This window comes from Antechinus flavipes, chromosome 4, assembly GCF_016432865.1.
Source record: "Antechinus flavipes isolate AdamAnt ecotype Samford, QLD, Australia chromosome 4, AdamAnt_v2, whole genome shotgun sequence".
Classification (NCBI taxonomy): Eukaryota; Metazoa; Chordata; class Mammalia; order Dasyuromorphia; family Dasyuridae; genus Antechinus; species Antechinus flavipes.
The window spans coordinates 402,647,198-402,673,792 of record NC_067401.1 but is presented as its reverse complement, the minus strand read 5'-3'; the positions used below and the strand labels follow the sequence as shown (position 1 = coordinate 402,673,792).

Sequence of the window (26,595 nt, the reverse complement as noted above, 5' to 3'; positions counted from 1 at the left end):
AAGCAATGGAGATATTTAAAAAAGGTAAAAGGAAAAAATAATTCCTTCTTCAAAGAACTCACATTTTAATGGCAGAGACAATATGCAAACAACCACATATAAAAAAGATAAATATACAGTAGATTGGAAGATCATTTCAAGGAAACTGGAAATGTCTGCCATACAGAAGATAGAATTTAAACTGAGTTTCTGAAGGAAGCTAGGGAAGTAGAAGTAAGAAGGGAAAACATTCCAACCATGGGGAACAATTAATAGAAAGGAAGAGAAAATTGAAATAGAGTAATATGTGCAAGGACCCTGTCTACTCTTAAGTTTAATATCAACCAGAAGAATCAAAGACATTTGATTTAAATTAATTTAGACTAAAACACTATACAAGTTTGGTCATAGAGGTTTTAAATTAAAACTGCATTCTGTTCTGTTGCCTGCCTCTTGAGGAACCAGTTATGTTGTTGGTAATTTTAACTGATAGAAAGATCATAGGACTCTAAAACTAAATTTATTTCCATATACTTTTGACTCATTGCTTTTTGTTTTGGCTTTTTGAAGCTGGGAAGTATAACACTAATCCCTGTTCCATTTGATACTACTTTAAATACTTGAATCCAATCATCCTGTCCTCTATAAGTCTTCTCCAGAATAAATATTCTTAGTCTCTTCTAACAGTCTTCTTAAGATCTCAAGGCATTTTTCACACTGTCCTTGTTGCCATCTTGTGGATGCTTTCCATTTTATTAATACTCTTCCTCAACTATGATAGAAAGAATGAAATACTATACTCCTGATGTGTTGTTATAAGGCCAAAATAGTTTGACTTCCCCTTAGCCTAGACACAATGACTCTCTCAGAGCAATTTAAGATTGCATCAGCATTTTTGGCTGCCACATCACTCTACTGACTCATTCAGAGTTTGAGCTTGATTCTCAAAAGGACTAAAGTAATCTTAGGCTACATTAATAAATGTATATTATCTATTTTAAAATAGGACATATTTGGAATATTGCATTTTGCTCTACTCTCTGCATATGAAAAAGTCACTAAGTACAGAAAGGAGAGCCATTAGAAAAGTGATGATTCTGAAAATCATATCATTTGTAGGATAATTGGCCCCAACAAGGTGTGATTCAAGAAATCTAGTCCATTTTGATACAGGTATGCAAGCACTGAAGTAAGGGAAATGAGGCCTAGGATAGGGTTGAAAGAAAAAGAACCCTCCCTTACCATTTCCTGGAAATGATTTACTTATCCTGGGAAAAGGCATTGTATCCTATACTAGTCAATGTATTGAACAGAAGGTCATACACAGTGGCTTTCAATGCTCATCCTAAATTTAAAATTCTATGGTCTTAGACTTTTAGGTGATAATAGGAAATTTCTATATACCTAATATAATAAAATAATAAAAAATGTCTAAAATCTCACACATGAAATCCCTGAATAGAGAATTTTCTTTAATTAAAATACTTGAATTTTTAAAGGAAACTTTTAACTCCATCACTAATCGTCCACCTAATACTTACATGGTGAACGCTAGAGAGCTATCAAGATTTTTTATCTTAGTTCTAATATCAATTAGATATGTCATCCCAAACCCAAAAATGTCTAAAGAACATCCTGGCGACTGATGAAGAAGTGTATATGTATATGTCTACTATAGGACAAAATGAATGTTTGTGCAACACAAAACACAATTAACAAACGGGATTTCAATCATATAAATGGAAAAATACAAATACATCATTAGAGAATGTAACAGCAAACCAAGTTTGAATTTATTCATTTTAACAGTGATGTGTATGATCAGGAAAAAGCTTGATTAGCTTATTAACATGTCAGCATAATGTCCAACTAAAAATTCTAAGATGAATATTCTACTAATTCTGAGATTTTTAAAAATAGCTTATCTAAATTTGTTGTATTCATGTCTTCTTTTTCACATAGTAGATTCCTGAATCTATTTAACAAAGATATTAACAACTGTATCATTCTACAATATTTTGATTCTTTATAAAATAAAAGAATAAAATATTTAATTAAAAACTATGGTGTTATTGTTCAAATCATGGGGAATAAATTTGTGTAATCCTCATATAAGGGTTTTAAAATATACCTAGGGAACTTCTATCAAGGAAGACTGCTTCTTCAGGAAATTCTGAGCTTTCACTGTTACAATGTGAGTTAACTTTTCCTAAAATAAAGATGTCATAAAGAGAAGAATATTCTCTAATTAAAAATACTTGACTTTTAAAGGAAACTTTTAACTCCATCACTAATTGTCCACCTACCAATTACTTGGTATCTTAGAGAGCTGTCAAGATTTTCTATCTTAGCTTTAATATCAATTAGATATTCATCCCAACTCTAAAAATGATTAGAGAACATCCTGACAATTGATGGAGAAGTGTATATGCATATGTCTATTATAGAATAAAATGAGTACTGTTTAATATTATCACTATATTTGTAAAATGGCTTATGTTTATGAATTATGAACATTTTTCATAATATCCAATTAACCCCCCAAATTAAACTGGAAATGAAATTTAAACTTTTTTTTAATGATACATTGTCCTACGTTAGGATGAACTTAGTTACTTCTCTAATTTGGACTTAAGTATTTAGTCTGGGCTCTCACTGTCAATGATTAAAAATAGATGCAGCCAGTTTTACAAAATTGATTTTAGAGTGTAGTAATATTTCATATGGTACATATTACATTTTAAATGTGAATTCAGGCATAGTAGCTATTCTTTTTTTTTCTATCCAGCAGTAAAAAAATAGATTCTTTAAAAGAATTTATCAGTTCACACTAAGTGCAATCAAATGACAACAACAAAGTATAAAACTTTATATTAGATCAAAAAAAATCAGGAAAAATAATAATAATTACAATAACAATTTTATAGACTTTTAAGCTTTGCACTGTACTTCAAAAATATTTTCTCATTTGATTTTCATAACCTTGTGATATATGTGCTCTTGCTATCACTATTTTATTTACAGATAAGGAAACTGACGTAGACAGAGATTAAGAGACTTATATAAATGCATATGCTATCCAATCCATGGAAAGCATATCTAATGCTTTCTTTCTTGTCTGCCTCTAATGATATTATTTTCCTAGCCTAAAATGCCCTTTTCTTTTATCACTGTCCTCTGAAATGAGAAAATCTTCCCTTTATCAGAAGTTATATCTCCTTATTCATGTCATTGAATACTACTTCATACCATGTATCATCATGTACTCTTGGTCTTCTCCTTTAGATTTACTATATAAAGAATCCTAAGAGGATAAGAGTTATTGATCTTTATAGTTCCTCTAAAGCAAGATGGTAAAATCTTAATGAATTAATGTTTGTGTGTGTATACTTTCATACAAGACAAGTTATTACAGCACCATATTTTGTTGGTAAGACATTTTGGGGGGTTAAAACACTTATGTTAGTATATATATATCTGTTGTATTTTACACCCATTATAAATTTCAGAATTTTAAGAAGAATGTTAATCTTCTAAATCAAATTGAATAATTTCAATAACTAATATATTCTGATCATTTGGACTATTTTGTTTGAAAATTTCCCTGTAAATTAAAATGATTATATGTTGGTTGAGAAAATACCATCCTGTTGTCCCAAAACAGAAAACATGTCAACTGATAAAATGTTTTTCTTACACTATAACTCAGTGATTTTCAAAGACCAATACAATCACTGAAGAATAAAATATTAGAAGCAACATAAATGAGATTTATCATTTCTGATGCAAGTTTTTAAAGTATTTCAGCTAGGTTAAAGCAAACCATTTTCTCTAAAACTATTTATTAGGACTTTTAAAGAAATCACATGTTCATATGGGAATGTCACTATTATTTTGATATTTCCCAGGCAAAATACCCTTCACAGTAGTGTGATGCTGAAATAAATGAAAATTTGTTCATTATTTCATGAAAAATAGCTTCAATAAGAATGAAAACATTACTTCTGGTAACTTTGTTTTATTGTCTTCCAATTCTATTTATTGTATTGGGTCTCTATATTATTTCCTTACTCTAAATTAATTTCTTCACATGGGCACTGGAGTTTGAGATGAGATGGGATTGATCTTATCATATGAAATCTAATTGCCAATGGAAACTATTTAGGAATGAACATTATAGCCATGACAAGCCCACCATGAAAAAAGACTATATAACTTATATTCTTCCCCTTCTAAATTAAGAATGAATATATAATGATGCTTTGTGACCTAGAAATAGGAAATTTATGTCACTCGGCTGTCAAAATATAGCAAAATGATAAATGTACATTTTTCTCTTAAAAAGTCTAAATTTATAAAGAAAAATTTAGAAGAAATAAATTGTTATGAAGAAATTGCCTGGTTAGCAAAACTTTAAATGGGTAGAGAATTGATCTTTCCTCCAGGAACAACTCTTCATCTGTCAATATGCATATAGGAAACCTCTAAGCTTTAAGGGTTTTAAGAACCAAATAAAATATCCCAATATTATAGAGTCCAGTTTGCCAAATGACCAGGGTTAATGATCACATCCCAAACATGCCAGACTTCATTACTTAGCTACATTAAAAACAATCAAGTTTAGGCCTTTCTACTCGTTATCTACAATGGTATAGACATTATTACCTGCTTTTCAGTAACTCTTCTACTGGGTTCCATAGTAGTTTACAAATATGTGCATATAGTCCTAATCTCTGAATCGTTATCATTTGACCTAAGTGTTTACAGACAATCCTAAAACCAAATTTATAATAAATGGAAAGGAAAACTTTTTTGTCAGATAATTTGGACTGCAGGATTGAATTGCCTCTTCAGGAGATTCATGGAGATTCATTCCAATAATGAAACAAAAATGTTCAGAACAAGATATGTAATTCATCTTGAAGTAAACTTTAAAACCACACAATAGTTTGTTCACTTGCTATTGCAAATACACATTTACATGATAAATAAAAATTAACCAGAAAATGAGGCCAAATGTAGATTTCCTTAATTTTTTTCTTTCTTTTTGATTAACTCTTAAGCAATAGGCAAATAACATAAGCCTTATAATCAGGAACTATGTCTTGTTCATTTTTGTATTTTTCACAATATTTTAAAGTGATTCATTGATCCAAATCAACAAATATTTATTAAATTTCTACTTTATTCAATGTTGTTTGTCTAGAACAGTGAATACAGAGATGAAAAAGATAAGTCTTTGACCTCAAGTCACATATTCTCTCATGAGTGTTATGGCAGGTGTACAGGTAAGTAATTCAAGACAGTAGAGGCTAGAATTCTAGTTAAATATTCTTCAGTTAATTTATGATTTCATCAGTATAGTCCCTCAAACAAAGTTGACAACAAAACAATCATCATCTTCTTTAAGTCTTACCTATGTCAATTTCTAAATTCTCCAGGAATGAGGAGTGTGTGTGTTGGGGGGGGGGGGGAATTATGTAGGGACAAATTTCATTTTTCTAAGTTTCTTGATATTAGGTAGGTACTAATTCATTTGTCACCATCTAAATGCCATTGGAAAATTTGTTAATCTTCACCCCTCATTACCTGATTGACTCATACACTTATCTGTTATTCAATCTATTTGATATCTCGTGTGTCTTTTTGGGGGGGAGATTAGCAATCCATCTTTCATAATCTATAACAACCTATTTATATTCACCAGGCACCTCTCCTTTGCCATTTGGGTAACTCCCTTTTATAACTGTTCAAAGTTATTCACAGAAATACAGACTCATCAAAAGAATGATTTTGAAAACCTAGTTTTTGCTTCATGGATAGCTTGAAATTTGTCAAAAATTGTGTGCAAACACTTAAATACATTCTTCTTCATTCTCTTCCTTTTATTCAATTCTGAACCAAATTCTTGGTTTCACTGCCATGTATATCTAAGATAGATGTATTGATAAATCAGCATTGTATACTGTGCCTATACATAGAATGGTATACTAGGAATTGCATTTCACATTCTAAACCAGGAGTTCCCAAAGTGTTGTTTAAATAACCTTGGGATTTCCAAGACTTTTTCAAGGGAACTTTGAGGTCAAAACTATTTTCATAGTAATATTACATGTTTCAGTTTTTAAAATGCAAGTACCAAAGACCAAGCTCTTTAGGGATCTTGAATAATTTTGAAGAATTTTAAAAGGTCTTGAAAGAGTTTGGAAAATGCTGGTGTAAATAGCAAACATCTATTTTTTAAATCTATTTTATTTTTAATTTATGAGAAACAAATAATCATTTCCATAATCTAGTACTATAAAAAATGATTATACATGAAACTGCAGATCTACAATGTACAAGTTACTATTTCTTTCAACCTCCCTTGCAATTCTTTACTATATATTATCATGTAAATTTCTTATTTTTCCTTATTTTTTTCTTTCCTACCCTTTCCTCTACCCAAGAGGTGGCTACCATTAAATACTAACAGGCATTTATATATACATATATATACATATACATTATATATAAAACAAAAAATATGGAATATTAAATATATTCTACATATACTTCTATTTATTAATTCTTTCTCTGTATGTGGATAGTATCTTTTTTCATATGTCCTTTATCATTAATTTGGGTATTTATAATAGTCAAAATATTCCCTCAAAGTCATTCTTAAAACTATATTTCTGTTCCTTTTTACAATGTTCTCTTGGATCTGCTCATTCCACCTTTCATCATTTTGTGCAAGTCTTTACATATTTTTCTAAGGTTATTGATCTCATCATTTCATATAGCACAGCAGTATTGCAACACAATCAAATAACTTGTTCAGCCATTCCCCAATTGATTTATCATCTCTGCAATTTTCAATTCTTTGTCATCACAGAGGACTCCTATAAACATTTTAAAACATATAGGTTCTTTCCCTTTTCCGCTAATCATCTTTGGAAATAGATCTTGTAGAAATATTGCTGGGTCAAAGGGATAAGTACCTTAATAGTTCTTTCGGCTGAATTCCAGATTGCTTTCCAAAATAGTTGGATCAGTTCACAATCAGTCTCATCTACAATTCAAATCTGCTTTTCCCTGTATAGTTAGTTCATCTACACTACTTTAAGAAAATCAGAAACCTCACTGAATAGGTTTAGACCTATTCTAGAGCCCTATTATTCAATAGACATACATATATATATATAAACACATGTATATACACATATCTAGAACTAAGGGACTCAATATCATTCACAAAAAAAAGAATAATAGAAGTATATAAGGAATTCTACTTTAATAGTGTGTCATCATAGAGAGTTGGATTCGGTCTTAAGAATAGCTGAGTTCAATCCTGTATAAGACACTTATTAGCTCTATGAGCATGGTTCATCATTCAACTCCCAAGTTTTTACCTCTCCCTATGTAAAATAGGGATGATATATAATACTAACCTCCATTTCTGTGAGGCTCAAGTGAGATAAAATAAATATAAAAAAGTAATATGTAAATATCAATTATCCCACTTGAGAAGCAATATAGCCAATGGATAGAGAACAGGCCTTGAAATTAGAAAATGAGTGGATGCCCTTCATGTGGGGAATGGCTAAAGAAATTATGGTATATGAAAGTAATGGAATATTACGAAGTGATGAATAGGCTGATTTCAGAAAAATCTGGAAAGACTTACATGAAGTGATGCTGAGTGAAGTGAGTAGAACCAAGAGAATATTGTGTACAACAACAAGATTATGTGATGACCTATTATGATGGACTTGGCTCTTTTCAACAATGAGATGACTTAGAACAAATCCAATAGACTTGTGATAGAAAAAGCCCTTCACAATCAGAGTGAGAACTACAGAGACTGAATATGGATCAAAGCATAGTTTTGTTGTTATTGTTGTTTGCTTGTTTTTAAAATTTTTTTTGTATTTTTTAAACTTTTGATCTTATTTTTCTTATGCAACATGACAAATATGGAAATATGTTTAGAATAATTGCACATGTTTAACCTCTACTGGATCACTTTCTGTCTTATAGAAGGGGAAGGTGGTGATAAAGGAAAAAAAATTTGGAACACAAGGATTTGTGTTAAAAATTATCTTTGCATTTATTCAGAAAAATAAAATACTATTTTAAAAGCTGGCCTGAAGACATGAAGAGATGGGTTCAAATCCTGTCTTTGACACTATGACATTGGGGAAGTCATTTGACTTCTCGATGCTTTAGGAAATTCTTTAATTCCAAAAATTGCTAACCTGAAAGAATAGAGTTTCTTTTACACATATAATGAGGAATATACTACACTAATGAATAGATTTAGCCTTCTTCCTTCCTTTATCACATATTTACTGATAGTGCCTTATGATTCAGAATTCCTAATTCTGTTAGGTCTCTAAGCTTATTTTCCTTTCCCTGGCTACCAATTATATGCACAAATAAATGCCTATTCCAAATCAGCTCCACCATGTTCCACTCTAGCCTACACTTTTCATTACAACCTCTACCTCCAGAATCTTAATTCTTTTAAAAATTAGCTTTCAGATTAGATCTATTCAATGCTTACAGAATTTCCCTTCACATATTTTACATTTCATTTTTCTCTGTCCCAACTTCCTCACTCATAGATTGAGGGAGTTGGATGCAATAGCCCCCAAATTCACTTCCAACTAAATCTATGACCCTATGACTTCTGCAGCATAATGAAGCACTGGGTACTACTATCTAAAAAGATGAAACCAAAACCAAAAATTTCTTAAATGTAGGTAAAGGACAATCTTTCCTTATAGATGGATGCATTAAAGTCCCTTATTTACTTTTTTTTCTATTATTTTCTTTTATTCCTGTTTTATGAAGTGAAAGAGAAGTTTTCTCAAAGTTGAAGGGGAAAAAATTTCAGATGAAATTTTAACTAAATAGTAAGAAAGAGTAGGATATAGAATGGGCTTCTGATTTCTTTGGTGAAGGGAATTCCAGATAAAGAAATTCACTGTACCCATGCAGGTCAACACCTTTTCAACTAGAGAATTGAGAGGTTCCGAAAGTTGTTCAGAGTCAAAAATAACATGTCAAAGACAAGACCTGAAACTAAGTATCCCTGATTCCAAGGACAACTTTCTCTACATTACATCACAATGCCTGCTGTGAAACCACATGTAACAAAATTAATACAAAGTATAAAACATATACGTAGAACCACAAGGTCATTTTGCTTGACAAAACATAGCTTTTGTTTATCTCCTCAATAATTGCTAGTCCACATGCTTAAGAGCATGAACTCTAAAAATATTATTTCATATTATTAAATTTCATGTCTGGATTGTGAAGGACATGAATAAGTTGTAAAGCACAATTCATTATTTTATGAAGTTGTCACTAAAATGTATTTTATTATGCCAGAAATTATCTTGAATCTACTGCAGGAATTCACAATTACAAGAAGCATTTTAAACTATTAATAATATGTTTTCTAAATTAAGCAAAGGGAATAATTGTGATAATTTAGGTTCTCTAAGCATTATATGAATTTATTTTTTAAAAAATTTTCTACTCATAAAGTGACTGCATTTTATTTGAGAAATGGTGAAATGACAATATAGATATTTCCATTATTCGATAACACCATTTTAATGCTGATTATATTTTAAGTGAATGATTTTTTTTTTTTTACTGAACCTGTGATTGATTAATACAGGGACTTTCTTAATCAATGTAAATGTTCATATGCTCTAGAACTTAAATAATTAGTTTTTGGGGATCAATAAGAAAGTACCAGTACTTCCATCCCTCCCTCTCCTTCTCCTTCCATTTCTCTGTCTCTATATGTGTCTCTGTCTTTCTGTCTTTCTGCTTCTTTCTGTCTCTCTGTGTCCTCTGGCTCTGGCTCTAACTCTGGTTCTGGTTCTGTCTCTCTGTCTCCGCCTCTCTGTGTGTCTCTGTCACTCTTCCTCTCTCCTTCCCCCTCTCTTTTTTTCCCTCCTTCCCTTTCTTCCTCTTTCCCTCTCTCTCTTCTCTCTCCCTTCTCTCTTTCTTTATATCCTCTGGAATTTAGCTTCCAACTTTATCATTCAATTAAAATTGCCCTCTTCAATTACCAATGATTCTTTACTTAATTCCCAAAGTGAATCCTTATTCTTCTTGACCTCCTGATATAGTTGACATTGCTGATCATTTTTTTTTTCTCCTAGGTATCCATTCCTCGCTAAATTTTCATGACACTGCTTTCTCTTGATTCTGATATCTATCCTATCCCCTTTGCTTGTTTTTTTTTTTAATCAAAGTCATACAAACTGTGGGTATCTTCCAAGGTTTTGTCTTATGCTTTCTTCTTTTTTCATTTTATTCTACCTCTTTTGATTCTAATCTCAGCACTTCTGTGGCTTCAATAGACATACACACACGCATACATACATACACATATATACAAACACATGTATATACACATGTGGAAATATACATAATTTATGTGTGAATACATATTAATATATTTACATAATTCTCATGCTGATATTTCCAGTTCTAGCTTCTCTCCTGAACTATGTGCTCACATTACTGCCTGAACATCTTAAACTAGATGTCTCACAGGTCTTTCAAACTCAATGTATTCTAACATCCTACCCAGGCATCCTTCAATGATCATTCCCACTTTTTGAAGAGGCCTTTCCAAGTTATCTTAGTTGGCTAATGCCTTCTCTCCTCAGACCATCATCCATCTAACAATATCTATATCTATTCCTATCTATTTCTTTATCTATTTATCCATATATATATATATATATATATGTATAAATACATACAAATATATACACTCATATATATATATATATATCTTATATATTCACAGTTTTATCTCATTTTGAATGTTATTTCTTTGAGGTCAAGGTATATTTTTATTTTTCCCCCCAAAAGTTCCATACAATGTAAGACATATACAAAATGTTTAATAAATATTTGCTAACTGATGTGTCATTCCTTATATTTCTGCAGGACTTGAATAAAATCCAAGTCCTGAGATCTTCTACTACATTTAAAAATGTTTCTTTCATTATTACTCCTTACATAAGCTTATTTAGTTTCATCATTAGAGAGTATTTAATGAACTCTTTGAACTAAAGAGAATTTCCTTTTTAAAAAATAAAAATGGGATTATTAAACAGAGTACAACAATTAAACTGCCATTATTTTCCATAAAACGGATGTTAGCTGGTAATGGGGGTCTTGTGATGCTTTTTCAGCTACTAATTCTCTTTTCTATAAAGATTATGCATATGCACATGCCAAATAAAAAGCAAAGTCCTTAAATTTATATTGTAACAAAATGAGCTGGGTTATTCGATCAGCATATTTTAAATGATAATGTCAAGGGCCCTATTCTTTACTTAAGTCACTTCTATAACAATCTATTTGTTACTTTGGGAAAAGGTATTAAAACATAAAATTCATTCAAAATCAAAGAGATTAAAAATAAAACAAACATAATAAAATATTTTCAAATGTAATATTTCATGCAGTGTTCACAATTACATTACATTTTCTGAATTATTTGGATTATCAGTTATCATTATTTTAAATAGATATTAATCTAAAAATTCCCATTATTATCAAAATTATATGTGAACATTTGTTTACTACATAAAACATGCCCATTGATTAAATGTACATTTACAGTGTAGTAAAAGAATATCTATTCTACTTTTAAATTGTAGAGGTCTTAAGAATCCATTTTATTAAGTTTTATTAATATTTATATGAAGAATGAAAATAAAGACCAAGTGGGAACAACACAAATAACACTTCTATAGGCCTAGGCACATAATGGTCAGAAATGAAAAGTTAGTAAGCTGTCAGTTTATTACTTTATTTAGCACTTACACTTACATTATGGTCAAATGTTTTGAGGAGCAAAGTTTTTCATGGTTAACAAAGAAAAAAATTGGTATACTTACAAATTTTATTCATTTATTTTGCTAAATTACAACTTCATTAAAATATAAAAATCTGAGCTATCTCTTTGCTAAAATGAGACCATGTGAATAGAGCAAGACTGGGATATATACAAACCCAATTAGATAAACAATTTTTTTAACCTAAGCTATTATAAACCCCTTAATATAATTCTGTTTCCTTACTTCCCTAGTCCCCCACCACACCCACACACACACTTATGTTGATTAGAATGCTTCTTTTAATTCATTCTGAATTTTTTCTTCAATTTGAATCCTTCAAGAGCTTGCTATAGTAACTGAATTTCTAGGAAGTCTCATGTCAGCAGTCTTTTCAATTGCTTTCTTCAAATGTCAGGGAATTCACCCAACACAGCCATAAATAATCTGTTCACTCTCTGCTTCAGTTAGTGGCATTTAGAAAGGTATCTGTAACTGTCCTACCTACCATGCCTGATGTCAGTGTGAATCCTTATGACTCTTGTTATCAATCAGAAGGGAGCAAGTATCCTAACACAATATAATGTAAGTTTCATGAAAGCAAAGACAGAATCCACCATGCCTTTTACTCAGTAGCTACTTAATAAATGGTGATTCATTTAAGGATACAAAGACAAAAATAAAACAATCCTTGCCCTGGAGGAGCTTATATGCTATCAGAAACAACATGCACACAGAAAAACAAATAGAAAACAATGTCAGTATCTCAATAATGGGGGAAAAATGCTATTTGAGAGGCAGCATAAAATAGTGTACAGAGAGCCATGGCTAAAGATAGGAATAACTAGGTTCTAAGTCTAACCTTTGTTACATATTGATTTTGGGACCCCAAGCAAGTCACCTAGTAGTAGTGCTCAAAATAATTCTCTAAAACTATAAATTATAGGAAAGGTGTCAACAGGTATTTGTTAGATGGTTTCCTCATGTGTAAGTTACCTATAACATGAAATTACAGGCTGAGCTACTATCTCTAAATTTCACTAACGAAAAGAATAAGAAAGGCACAGAAAAGGCCAAATTGTAAGAGTTGTACCTGAGCTAAGCCCTGAAGGAAGCTAGTGATTCCATGGGGTAAAAAAGATGCTCACAGAAGACAACTAAGAATATCTAGACAAAGACACACAATAGAAGATCTTGTTGCACATGTCTAAAATAATGTTACTGGGTATAGGATTATGAAGGGAAATGATACTGAAGAGGAAAAACTATTAAGAGACATGGGAAATGGTCTGTAAAAGGCTATAAATGCCAGGTGGTGAATATTGTATTTTATCCTGAGGGTAATAGGAAATAATTGAAAGATTTTGAGCAGGGTAATAAGTAAAGTCAGATCTTTGACTGAGGAAGATTGTTTTGCCAACTATATAGAAAATGGAATTAAGTGCAAAAAACCAATTAGGAGATTATTATAATACAGCAGTTAAAGTATCTGAAGAGCCTACACTCCTGCTGGAGCTGTTTAAGTGGAGAGAAAGAGAAAAAATGCAAAAGATGTTGAAGAGATGCTCTCTCTTTCTGGCACGCAGTAGGATAAAGGTCTATTTTTTTTACCTACAGCACAAACATGAATCAAGATGGGTGGGGAAAAGGAATACCTCATGGTCAGCAATGATGAACTGCTTACTGTAAGCATCTTGGCAGCAAAAGATAATTGTCACTTTCATTTGAGTCAGTCAAGTCAAAGAAAGAAGCTTTTACATTGTACTTAATTCTAATATAAGTACAGTTATGTGCTTAGTGCTGTACATTTCATTTGGTTTTATCTATATAATTGATCCATGATATTTAAGTCATGGAATATTAAATCAGGAAGGGACTTTCAATGCCTTTTGGCCCAGGTTCTTCCTTAGATAAAGAAATGGAGGCTCACATAGATAATAAGTGATACAAATGGGACTAGAATTCAGTATAAATCTAGATCAGGGCTTTTTCCAGAGCACTTTTATCTACCAAAGGAAAACACATTTGCCTAAAATGTCAGGATCAGAAAAAGAAGTTTTTAAACTGAAAAAAGGAGGTGAGGAGTAAAGGTAGGAACTTTCTACCTTCACTATTAGGGAACAGCAGGTACATCATAAGCAGAATAGGGAAGGGAAAATCAACATCAGTAAATGTACCAAAAAAGGGAATATTAATAGTATTCAGTCTTAAATCTCTAAGTATAAATTCATAGATTATCTGCAGTGATTAAAGGAACTAATGCAAGAAGATAAATTAATACTTAACACATTCTCAAAACAAAAAGGAAATGTCCATTTAAAATAGAAATATTTTAGATATTATAATTAAGATGAAATTAATTTAATTCTCCCCCTACATATATTTAGAAGAAAAGAAAAAGAAATAAGAAAAGAGATTTGGATCAACTTTATTCCTATGAATTGCTTTCAGTGTTAATATTACCATACACAATTAATTCATTCATAAAAAAGAACACTTGCATAGCAATTTAATGTTTATAAAGTCTTTCCTCAAGACAACCCTGGAAAATAAACATTGCAATTATAATCACTTCCATTTTATAAATGAGGAAACTGAGAATCACAGAAATAGAGAGATTTTCTTAGAACTTCAGAAGTGGGAAGAAGCAAGAATCAAGACTTGATTTTCAAGTTTATGACACTGTTTCCACTCCACACCACTGACTTAATGAAAAGACAATCACAAAAAGTAAGTCATAAATAGAATCCCTCCTCCCTACCAAAACCCCCAAATTAACAATAATATAGAACAATACAACAACTATACTCAAATTTAATCACTAATGAACTTATAACATTCCTGGGACCAAATCAAGCATAAGTAGCAAAAATATAACCCAGATAACTATGCAATGTCTGACAAACCACAAAGATTGAATACAAATCAATATTATGTTTAATTTTATGTCATTCTTAACTATGTATGTCTCATACAATTATATTGCATGTAATAATCATATATAATACATGTATTATTTTTGTCATTTGACAGGCAGCACATGTATAAAAACACAACATGTGATCTTTAAAATGAGACCCATAACTCAAAATTGCAACTGTGAGTTAATAGTTAACAAGGATCAAGTTTAATTTTGTGACTATATCCCAAATCATTTTTTTGGGCCTATGCCCTCACTTGGAATTTCACCTAGGTCCATCAGAATTTGTTTCTTTTTGTCTCCATCCAAAGTTTCTCTCACTAGAGTCACTGCTATCTCTTTGTTCATAAGACTCCAAATATATGTGTACGTGTGTGTGTGTGTGTGTGTGTGTGTGTGTGTGTGTGTGTAATTTATTTGACGTTCAGGGAACAGATTCAGTCCCTTAGTTCTCCCTGACCCAGGTCAAATCCAAGAGAATGATTCAATCATTCATCTTTAAAATGCCATGACTCAATCATTTAAATATAATATGCTATCAAAGAATCAATACATACTCAGGGAAAGCTTTCACATCACATCAAGAAACATCATCTATATCAGAGCAAAGTCTCAAATATGGTGTCTGAAGATTGATTATATCTTCCATAAGAAGCTATCTTTAATGCTAAGGAAAAGTATTATTCTTTAAACTTGTTAATTTTGGCATCCCTCTTATATATTTGTTGTATATTTATACTATTATTTAGATATTACTAAACTGCATTCATTGTGACATTTAAAGTTTGATGGTTCATTCAAAAATCAGTAATCTTCAATTATCAGGATCAGAACATTTATCAAGTGAAGGTAGAAAGGACTCAATTATATATATTTTCATATTTTAAAAACAAATATGATTAGAAATATCTGTTTTAATTTTGAATATGTAAATAGAAGGAAGGTTATACAAGTGTCCTAAAAGTCTTTGGTACACTCTGCAATTTACCTCTTCAGGTTAGTCATTTTTTACAGGAATAATTGTTTTGATTTAATATCTCCATGGCTTCACTTAGTAAATCATCTGGTAAAAATGGTAAGAAGCATATAAAATGTTTTAAATTTGAAGAAATATAAATGAAGAGTTATTGATTTTCTAGATTGTTCATCCAGAAAATATATTAGGATCTTCCAAAAACTGCTGGCAAATCAACAGGAATGCAAATGTGTCCATCTGAATTTATGAATTAATACTGTGCCACAGTACTTACATCTGGGTTTTTTTGAGAATGTTAATTTTGTTTTTCTCCTATCCACTAAACTCTGAATTTAATGGGTCTACATGAAAATGAATTTAAAAGCAATTCCGTTCCAGATCTTAGAAGTAATATTAGAGTTAATTCTCCTCTTTTCTTTTCCACATAACGAGAAATTGGTTTATGGATAATATAAAACAAAAGACAATTCAACCGTCATTTTTTTTTGCATTAAGTATATCAGTTATTTTAGAAGGTCCAGTTTCCTAATCATACTTGTTTAAAATAATATCTAAATTAGTTCTTTTTCCTTAATCACTCACAGTCTAGAAAGTGGAAAGAGATGGTGGAAAGAGATGGCGTGCAAGCATTTTGAACATAATGGACAGTCAGGAAATGAAGACAATTAAAAATATGATGCAGAAATAAGTTATTAAAGCATTGAATATATTTTAAAGTATATTTAAATAATTATATAAACTGAATTAATGCAGGAAAAAAATCAAAGTGAATGGTTAGATTAGAAGTGCTCAAAAGGTTTCCTAAGGTCTTAAGGACATTTTCAAGAGGTCTGCAAGGTTAAAACTGTTTTCATCATACTATTAAAACATTTTATGTTAAATGATAAATATTGACAGATATAACACACTTTAAAATCTTTTTTTCAATAATAATTTGCTTTGCTATCACTTAACCACTGCCACCCAATGGATTCCTCTTTTATTTTCTCCCCCATTTCATTCTTTCTTTATTCCACTTTCATTAATTTAAAGCACTCTTCTATACTCCACCTTATCCTATGCCACCCTTTCTCCTTTTATCCCCTTCCTATTAATCTACACAGCTTATTTCACTGCCATAATTCTACACATCCTTCAATACCCTACCTTATTCCACTGCTATAAATCTACACATGTGTTTGTACCCCATTTTATCCTGTTTCCTCCATCCTTATTTCTTTATGGATTTTAGAAGGTGTGTGTGCGTGTGTGCGTGTGTGTGTGTGTGTATGTATGTATGTATTAACCCATTCTTTATGTGAGTAGGTTTTCATTCCTTCCCCTTCTAATGTCTATATGTCTATTCTTTCTCTATGTATCATTGATATTCAAATAACATAATGACTAGTTTTACCTTTTCCTAGGGATTTTTGGTTTTTAAAGTCAGATCATATTCAATTCTGCCCCAATCTTTCTTTTGATCTATCCAATTATTGATGTCAATATTAAACACGTAGTACATATATTTCTATGCAAAAAAAACATACATAATTTGTCCATGTTGAGTCACTTGAAATTATTTTTTTGATTTGGACTTTTATAGGTAAAATTTTTTATTAATTTAAGGTTAAGACAAAGTCCTGAAAATCTACAATTTTGTTAAATGTCCATTTTTTTTATTCAATTCAATACTGTAGTTAATTTAGTTGGACAAGATATTTTTGTCTACGGCCTAGTTGTTTTGATTACTGATTTATGTTATTCCAGGACTTGTGGTCTTTTATTGTAGATGCAGATAAATCTTGTACAATTCTATTGTAGCTCCAGCATGTTTAAGTTGTTTTTTTGTTTGTTTATTTCTTGCAAAATTTTCTCTTTGATATGGGGGTTTTGAATTTTGGCAATAATATTCATATGTGTTTTCCATACAGGTATCTCTTTGAGGTGGTGGTAAGTGGAATTCTTTTCTATTTGTACTCTATTATGTTTTATCACTCCAGAATGATTTTCTTAAATTATTTCTTGTACTATTAAATCAAGGTCCTTTTTTTGGTCATAGCTTTCATGTAGCCCAATTATTCTTATATTTTCTCTTCTTGATCTCTTCTCCAGATCTGATGTTTTCCTTACAAAATAATTCACATTCTGTTAGATTTTTTTCATTCTTTATATTTGTCTATTTCTTGGTCTCTTATAGTTTCACTTGCTTTCCCTTGCCTAATTCTAATTCTCAAAAAAATGATTTTCTTTTATTTTTAAACTCTAGATATCCTTTTCTAGTTGGGCTAATTTTTTCCATAATCTTATTTTTCTTTGATGGTTCTTTTTTTTTTTTAACAATTTTTCTTCAATCATTCTCATTTTATTTTTGAAGTATTTTTTGAATTCTTCTATAAATTCCTTCTAGGCAGGGATCAATTTAATATTACTGTTTGGTGCAGAAGAGGCATTTTTTTTTTTTACTTCAGTGTCCCTCTTCTGAAGATGAACCCCAGTCTTCCCTATTGCCAAAGTAAGTTACTATGGTTGAGTTCTTTCTTCTTTGCCTGCTCATTATTTTTTTTTTTTAATAAGAACAATTTAGTGTAAGCACATTTAATCCTGGGGTTGGGGAGATGGTACCTCTAGTTTCCTTTCAGCTTTCCCTTTTGACCTAGAACCCTGCACCAAAAGCTCCACCCTCCTACAAGTGCCCACAGCCAACAGCATCCTGAATCACCATGTTTGCAACTCACTACGCTCACTTCATATACTACTTTCTTCTTGTGCAGGGTTCCTCCTCTGTAGCATAGCTGAGAATACCATTCCCAATCAGCCAAGATTCTTCCAGTCTTCTCTGACTTAGACCCCTGACTCCCCAGGCTGTCCAAAAGTCCTGTGTTTCAGACTGGAGTTCCCTTGGATCCCAGGTAGCCCCAGGAGTACCTGATGACTGTTTTTGTGGTGCTGTCTTAGAGGTGTTTACATGTTATACTGATGATTTTTGAAATTTCTTATTTTACAAATAAAGTTGTGATTATAAATAGCATGGGCTTTTACTAATAGAAATAAAAAAGATGTACAACTCTTTATCTTATAACATATTAATTGAATATACTTGTGTAATCAATTCTTTATAGAGAAAAATTATATCACCTTTTAGAATAATGAAGAAAAAGGATTCCAAAATGATCTGATCACCATTAAAGTGCATTGAATCAGATGAAATGAATTATTTTCCTTATTTACTCTTTTCCTGCATAGTCAGATATTTATTTTATCTTAAATCCATTTCTCCTACTGCTTTTGCTAAAAAGGATTAAGCAAAGATTCAATTTATTTTTTATCCATATTTAAATAAAGTTTCTAATGGTAAAACAATGAAAAGGGGTTCATTGTTAAACATATTAATAAGGTTGGTGTTCAACTTTTCCAAATAAGATTCAATGCAACAAAATAAATTTTAAGAGAGCTCAAAGAAACCCTAGAATCAGAATAAAAATATATTTCTTTATATTAATTTTTAAGCATTTTTAAATTGGGATATATGCAATGAAATAAATTTATTCTTCCCCTTTTATTTTTCTGTCCTGCTTTCTTTCTCTCTTCTTTCTAAATGCTAAAGGCCATGAATAAAATTAGAAATCTCCTCCTGAGAACTTGTTTGCAATTCTCTGTATGCTTTCACTAAGTTGCAATGGCTTAAAGCTAAGTATAAAAGTGACATTGCTTGGGCAGTGTCTATGCCTTTATAAAGTGAAAAAAATAGTTACCTGTTAAGAGTTCAAATGTTGGAGTTTGTTCTTCTCAGAGCACAGCCGGTTTAGAGGCTTGGAGCCCTTCGGATGTCTCCAAATCCAAAGGTTCTGTCCTTCAGCCTCTGCCTCTGCTTTCTTCTGCCTCCAACCAACACAGAGATGGAATGTCTCTCTTGACTCCTTCTGGGGAGCCCAGCCACCAACTACAGTGGTGTGAGATGAAGATGAATCTGGTTGTCCACTGAACTCTCCACTCGTAGCTTTATCCTCTGAAAACCCTTCGTCTGCCACCAGAGTCGCTCCTCTCGAGTCCAGCTGAACTTTCTTCTGCGACCAGCCAGCCAAGAGGAAATAATAATGTATTCTGGAATGGCTGTCTCGCCTTATATGTGAACCTTCTGAGAGAATGGGATTATGGGTTTTCTCCCATAGTGCTCTCTGGCCCAAAGAGCTTTAAGGTGTGGACTCCCTTGAGTAAAGGTGGGAACACAAGCCTTGTCTTGATTAGTTCTACTTAGTACCTTGTTTCAGGTTCTGGCCAAAACAACTTCTTGTAAGATTAGATCAACTCTAATTACTTAGCAGTTAGTAAGGATTCCAACAGTTACCCTTCCAGATTTTCCAATAGACTTTACTAATTAGAAAAACAAAAATAAATACCTGGTTCTCTTCCACCTTTTTTTTCAATCTCATGATAAGTGCAGATACAAGTAAAATTGAAGCATAAAAATGAATAATATTATCCCTCCTTTATGTTAAATAAAAATTAAAATAAGCATAAAAGATACATCTTTTAAATTATAGGCAAAATAAATTAAAACCAAAAAGACTATTGAAATGACAAGCAAAACTAAAAGTTGATTCTTTTAATAATAATAAAATTGATCAACTTCCAAGTAATCTGATTTTTTAAAAGTAGCTAGAAAATCAAATCAGAAAAAATTTTTAATGATCAAGGTAAAAATCCAACAAAACTAAATAAAATAATAGATATTATCATAATTTACTATCCACTATTATTTGCTAGAAAAACTGAGAACAAAAGAAAAAAAATGGAATACTTTCAAAAACATAAAATTTTCACAAGAAGAGATCTTACTCTAATATAGGAAAAGAACAAGTTCAAAAGCAACTACCAAGGGATGATATTAGAGGAAACTCTTGGTCTTCATGGTTTTGTTGAAAAACTCTTCAAATGTTTGAAGAACAATTAATATCTATCCTGAACAAATTTTTATCAAAAATTAAAATATAAAGTTTTCTCTAAAATACTTTTGTGAAACAAATATTGTCTTACTATCAAAATCATGGATGCATAAAGAAAAGAAAACAAAAGAGCAATATGATACAGCCTTTTTTTTTTTTTTTTCTTGAGGCAATTAGGGTTAAGTGACTTGCCCAGAGTCATACAGATAGGAAGTTTTAAGTGTCTGAGATCACATTTGAACTCAGGTCCTTAACTCTTAACAAAAATTATGTCCAAAAGAGTACAGACAATTATTAAAGAAGTAATTATTCATTATGATCAAGTTAGATTTATACCATGAATTCTACAATAGTTCAATATTAGAAAAAACATCAACACAATCATATTAAAATAAAAACAGCCAATACTACATTATAATATCAATAGAAGAAAAATAACCTTTGAGAAAGTATAACAATATTTATGATAAAAACCCTAAAGAATTTAAGAAAAATAAATCCTATCTACCACAAGAAGCAAACTTCAAATACAACAGATGTGATAACTGGCATTTATATAATGTTTTTGTTTTTGTTTTTTACAAGCTGGCCAAGTGTTTTACATATATTATCTTTTTTCTCACTAGAAACTTTTCCAACAAAGTAAGGAGTAAAGTAAGACTGCCTATTATTTGATAAAGTTCTAGTAATTCTAGAAAGAAACGAAAATTAAGAAGTATAAACAGGGATGGGAGGAGACAAGATTAATCTTACTTCATGATGACATAATGGTTTATTTAAAAATTCCGAGAGAATCAGTAAAATGAAAATTATTGGGACAACAAAGTTTTAGACTACAAAACAAATGAGTAGCATTTTTATGTAATTACATAATTTAAAAAATTCAAGAGGAATTGATAGAAAAGAAAATCTATTTAAATAATTAAAAATTAACAAAATAGTCTATAGTCAGTCTGTGAAAGCATATTTCTCTATGCTCTAATACATAATCATTTTTTCTAAAAGTGCCATATTATCACTGAGAAAAATATTTTAGTGGTTCTGTTGGCACTATAGATCTTTTAATTCTAAATTCTCTATCAATTTCTTTATTTTTATATTTTTCTTTTTTAATATTCCAAGTAAAATTGTCCAACACTGAGAGAGGAACATAAGAGTTTCCTACAACTATTACTGTTATGCCTTGTTGCAATTCAGCTAATATTTCCTTTGTAGATTTAGATGCTATGCCATTTGGAGCATGTGTACTTGTTTTTCATTTAGGTTTGTTGTCTATGTTTTTGTTTTTGTTTTTATTTTTTTGTTTGTTTTTTTAAGCATGGTGTGACTTCCCTATTCATCTGTGTTTATATTTTTAACTTTTGTTTTTACTTTGACTGAGAATTATTGAAACATCTGCATTCCTGAATTTATTTGATGCCTCAGTAAATTTTGTTTAAAATTCTCTTTTTTATTCTATCTTTGCTTTCTAGGTGTGTTTTTTACATATAAACAATATAAAATGGGGGTATTTATAAGCAACATATGGTGGGGTTTTTTCCCCTAATATGTCATTTTTTTTTCACTTTATTGTATTGGTTAATGCAATAAATAAATGTTTCACATTAAAGCTATGTGGTAAGTTAAGTGTATATTTTCCTCCTTTTCAGTCTTTAGTATTTTCTTTCTCTAAATTAGGATTTTTTCTTCTCCTTAAGTCAATACTTTGTTTCTACAGTTAATTTTGCTTTGTCCATCCTATACCCATAGGTTCTCTTCTCTCTACTCTCATCTGGAAGTCTTTGTTTTGTGAACACTTTCCTTAGTTTGGGAGTTTTATTTAAATTATTGATTTTGTCACTCTTATTTAGCTATATAGTTCAACCCCTTATTTTTGCCTTTAATTCCCTCTCTCATTTAAGTGGTAATATAAGCCACTTGCCTTCCTGTATGACATAGTCTACTTTTTACTTTGTAACATTTAACATAATTTCTAGCACATTGTATTAGCTTAATACATGCTCACTAACTTGATGTTTTTCATCTCTTTTATGCCCTTTAAAAGTGTTTCATTTGTCTTGATTCCTTCAATAATTATCTTTCCTCTCCTATTTCCTACATCTATGCCTTTGCTAACACGGCTCTCTCTAGTTAGTATGTAGTCCTGTTATACTTTAAATTTTGTCTAATAAATCCTATCTATACTTCAAGACTTGTTCTCAATCTCATCTTCAAGATTTTCCCTAATGTTCTCAACTAGAAGTCATCTTTCTTTCCTCTGAAATTTTCAATACAATTTTGTTTGTATCTCTTGATGGCATTTATGACAGAATATTTTGCAGATCAATGTACTTGCTTTGTCTCCCCCATTAAATCATCCCATAATTACAGCATTCCAGAACTGATAGGAACTGCAGAGGCCATTTAGTCCAATTCAGAGGTGAAAAAGAATTTCGTCTACCAACACACCTGGGAAGTAGCTATCTAGCTTCTTTCTGCAGACCTTAAATGAGGGGGTAACCTAGTGTTCCCAAGGCAGTCCATTCCAATTTTAGACAGCTTCAATTGCTAGTCAGTCTAATTGTTATAATTTTTTATGAGCAATGACCTGGCTCATTTTACTAGTACACTCCTATAGTGCATATATAACAAGTACTAAAAAAAATCCTAAAGGAATAAATGAATACTCTTTTTGTAAAGTGTTATTAAAAATGTAGGAAACCATCTGTTTCTATGCATTACAACTTCTGCTGTTAAAGCAGAGCTGACCAGTCTACTCAGAAACAAACAAATGGTCAGCTCAAGCTGTGAGCCACAAAAAAACAGCTTGGGAACCGTAAGAGGAAGGTTATTGAATTTAATCAACTGATGGATTATTTTGAAAACATCAAGCCAAATTCATTGAAACAACCAGAGACTAATTACCTTCTCTTTTGAAAAAAACTGGCCATATGACAGAACATAGGGCTTATTTGCTTTCTCAACCAGTTTCTTTGACAACTATCATTTTGCGTCAATTTATTGTTTTTAACTGAATTGACTCTGACATTACCAATCAGTTGAACCAAAAGTATATTACATCAGAAGAGGAAGTCCAGTTGCCTCTAATTACCATCTTTATGAAAGGAAAGAAACATAGAAAAGAAGAATCATTGATATGGCACCTAGTGGGTACCAAATACTGTGCTGTGTTTTTTTAGAAATATGATGTCATTTGACCTTCACAAAATTTTGATATATAAGTGCCATTATTTTCCCCATTTACAATAGAGGAGGCTAAGGAAAACATAGGTTAAATAATCTGCCCAGGGTCACACAACTAAGTATCTGAAGTTGGTTTCCAACTCAGGTATTCATGACTCCTGGTCCAGTGTAACTTTATTCCTAGCATCATTTTTGGCATTCATTTTGAGAATGAGGCTGTCCATCTACATTCTCACAGGTTCATAAATTTCCATCTGTCTTAATGTGCTAATAGAAAGGAATAAATATGCATTGCATCACGTTTAGTTATGCATAACTAAAGCCTTACTGAGATAATGAATAATAAAATGTTCATGTCATTAACAATAAAATATAGAAAATAGGAAATATTACCAGTTTACTGGAAAACATTTTAAACATAGCATTTAAAATCTACAAGCCACCTAGCCAAGTTAAAAAATTTTCACAAAAGAAACATTAATTAAATAGTCCCTAATAACACTTACTGTGGCAATTGAAACAGCATAGTGTGACAATGAGAGAAGACAGAAACCTGGGTTCTAGTTTTTGCTCTGACACTAGTTAACAGTTTATTACTTTGAGTAAATCACTTTAACTTCAGTTACTTCAACTATAAAAACTCCTTCTAGTGTAACTTTTTTATATTGAAACTACTTCTCTTGTGACATTCTCCCCAAACAAACTCCGCAGTGTTAGAAGTCAAGAAGGTTATAAAAGATCATTTTTATAATTTGCTAAATTATCAATCCCATACTAATATAATAATAAACTTCATCAATAACAAGTGTAATTTAGATTTCTGAAATTGTAAGAATTTTTAAAAGTATACAAAGGCAGATAATTCAAACACATTCAAATCTTAATGCCTTTTTAAAATTCTCCATTAATAAAAACATAGAACTTAAAAGTAGTTACATCATTCAAACACACATACACACATGTACATAAGCAACAATGAATTTTGAAAATCCAATTTATTTTGAGGGAAATCCTTCTTGGCTCAGTGTCCAAAGATAATTTGTTTGGAGCTGCCTCCCATGGAGAAATTGTCTTATTAAAATCACCAGGGAGATTAACAGAACAGATGAAGAAGCTCTGGGCATGTACATTAATGCTGATATGAATAGAAAATTAAAATTGAACTTTATTTTCAACCAAATAAATGTAAAACAAGTCCAAGTTTGGAACTTGTATATTCTATAGAATATGTTGAAATAGTTTTTTTGTAAAAATTCTATTAAGGATCAATCATTTCATTTGGTAAGTAAAAAACTAATCATTTTAATTTCTTCTGTCTTCTGTCCCCAATCACCTAGTAATACCCAGCCCAAAATACTTAGCATATAGCATTTAATTTCCATGTATATGTTATGTAATCACTAATAGAATATAAGATTTGTAACAGCAGGGTATGTTGTCATTTCTGTCTTTCAAATGACATTCAGAAATATGCCTAGCATGTGGTAGTAGACACTTAATAAAAGCTTATTGAGTTAAATGAATAGATTCTGAAAAATAGGATCCTCTAAAAATGACAAATTATATATTGAAACTCCTTAAAATCTGTCTGATAATGGATCATCATGAAGCAATGTGAGCATGATGAAAAGCAGCTATCTGACAAGAATCTGACCTCATGTGCAATATGTGATATTGCTCTGTTTTATATTGGAAGCAACTATTAAATTATATTCACTTAACCCCTCAAATTCATTTGGGCAGAAGACAAATTCTAAAACCAAAGGAGCAGCTGTACAACCTCAGGACTTGTACTGAATTTTCTAGCAAGCTAATAACTGCATGAGTGAGTCAAAGAAGACACAGCTGAATGTGAAACTCAGTTCTAAACATCCTCAGATCAAGGGGAAAAAAATAAGACATTCAAATTCTAACATTCTATATACACATGGAAAACTGACATTGATAACCATTTCATCCTCAAGTCATAAAGGACAGGAAAGGTTCCCTTTTTTCAGGAAGGTTCCCCACTTCTGTGAAAAATCATGGTCCAAGGATAATCCTAGGGGAAAATGTAAAGTACTGTAACCAAAAAAATGTTACTTCAGCACTCTCCTTTTTTTTAGAGCTCATTTCCTCCAGGAAATAGAGGCCAATTTTCCATTGCCTCCTACCAAAGCCTCCCACTTTTAATCACTATTCAATAAAATTTACCTATGCTTTATTACTTTGGGATTCTTAAGTAATTTGATAATTGGATACATCATATTTAGTTGATGTGTATTTGGGAAATCTCAAATACCAAAAGTCAGTTTATTTAGCCCCACTAACCTTATTCTAGTCTATTTTTCTTACATTTTATCTGGATGATGACAATAGATTCTTAGATGATTTCCCTTTCTATAGTACAAACAATCCTTAGGTATTTTTCTCCATGCTACTAAAATAATCTCTCTAAAATGTAGGTCTGATGGTATTTCCTTATATTCATTCAAAAAAAAAAAAAAAAAAAACCCTTCAATTCCTCCCCAGTAAAAGTAGTGTTGATAAATCAAGAGTACTGGCCATGGAGGCAGTAGATATAGGGTAGAATCCACTCTCTGAAATACAAATTAAGACAACTCTGAGGTATCACTATAGACTCTTCAGATTGGCTAAGATGGCAAGAAAAGATAATGACAAATGTTGGAGGGGATGTGAGAAAACTGGGACACTGATGCGTTGTTGGTGGAATTGTGAATTGATCCAACTGTTCTGGAGATCATGGAACTA

At 31.1% G+C, this 26,595-nt stretch overlaps 1 protein-coding gene and 1 long non-coding RNA gene across 3 annotated transcripts in view; both read right to left on the bottom strand.

Annotated features, from left to right (window-relative positions):
- BRINP3 (BMP/retinoic acid inducible neural specific 3) overlaps nt 1–26,595 on the bottom strand; it is a 502,228-nt gene that overhangs the window by 366,739 nt on the left and 108,894 nt on the right. The window lies entirely within an intron of this gene.
- LOC127562787 (uncharacterized) lies at nt 18,039–20,315 on the bottom strand. The gene is made up of 2 exons (XR_007953818.1): nt 20,064–20,315; nt 18,039–19,470 (listed from the first exon to the last, which is right to left on the bottom strand). It is a non-coding gene; the product is annotated as an uncharacterized LOC127562787 (long non-coding RNA).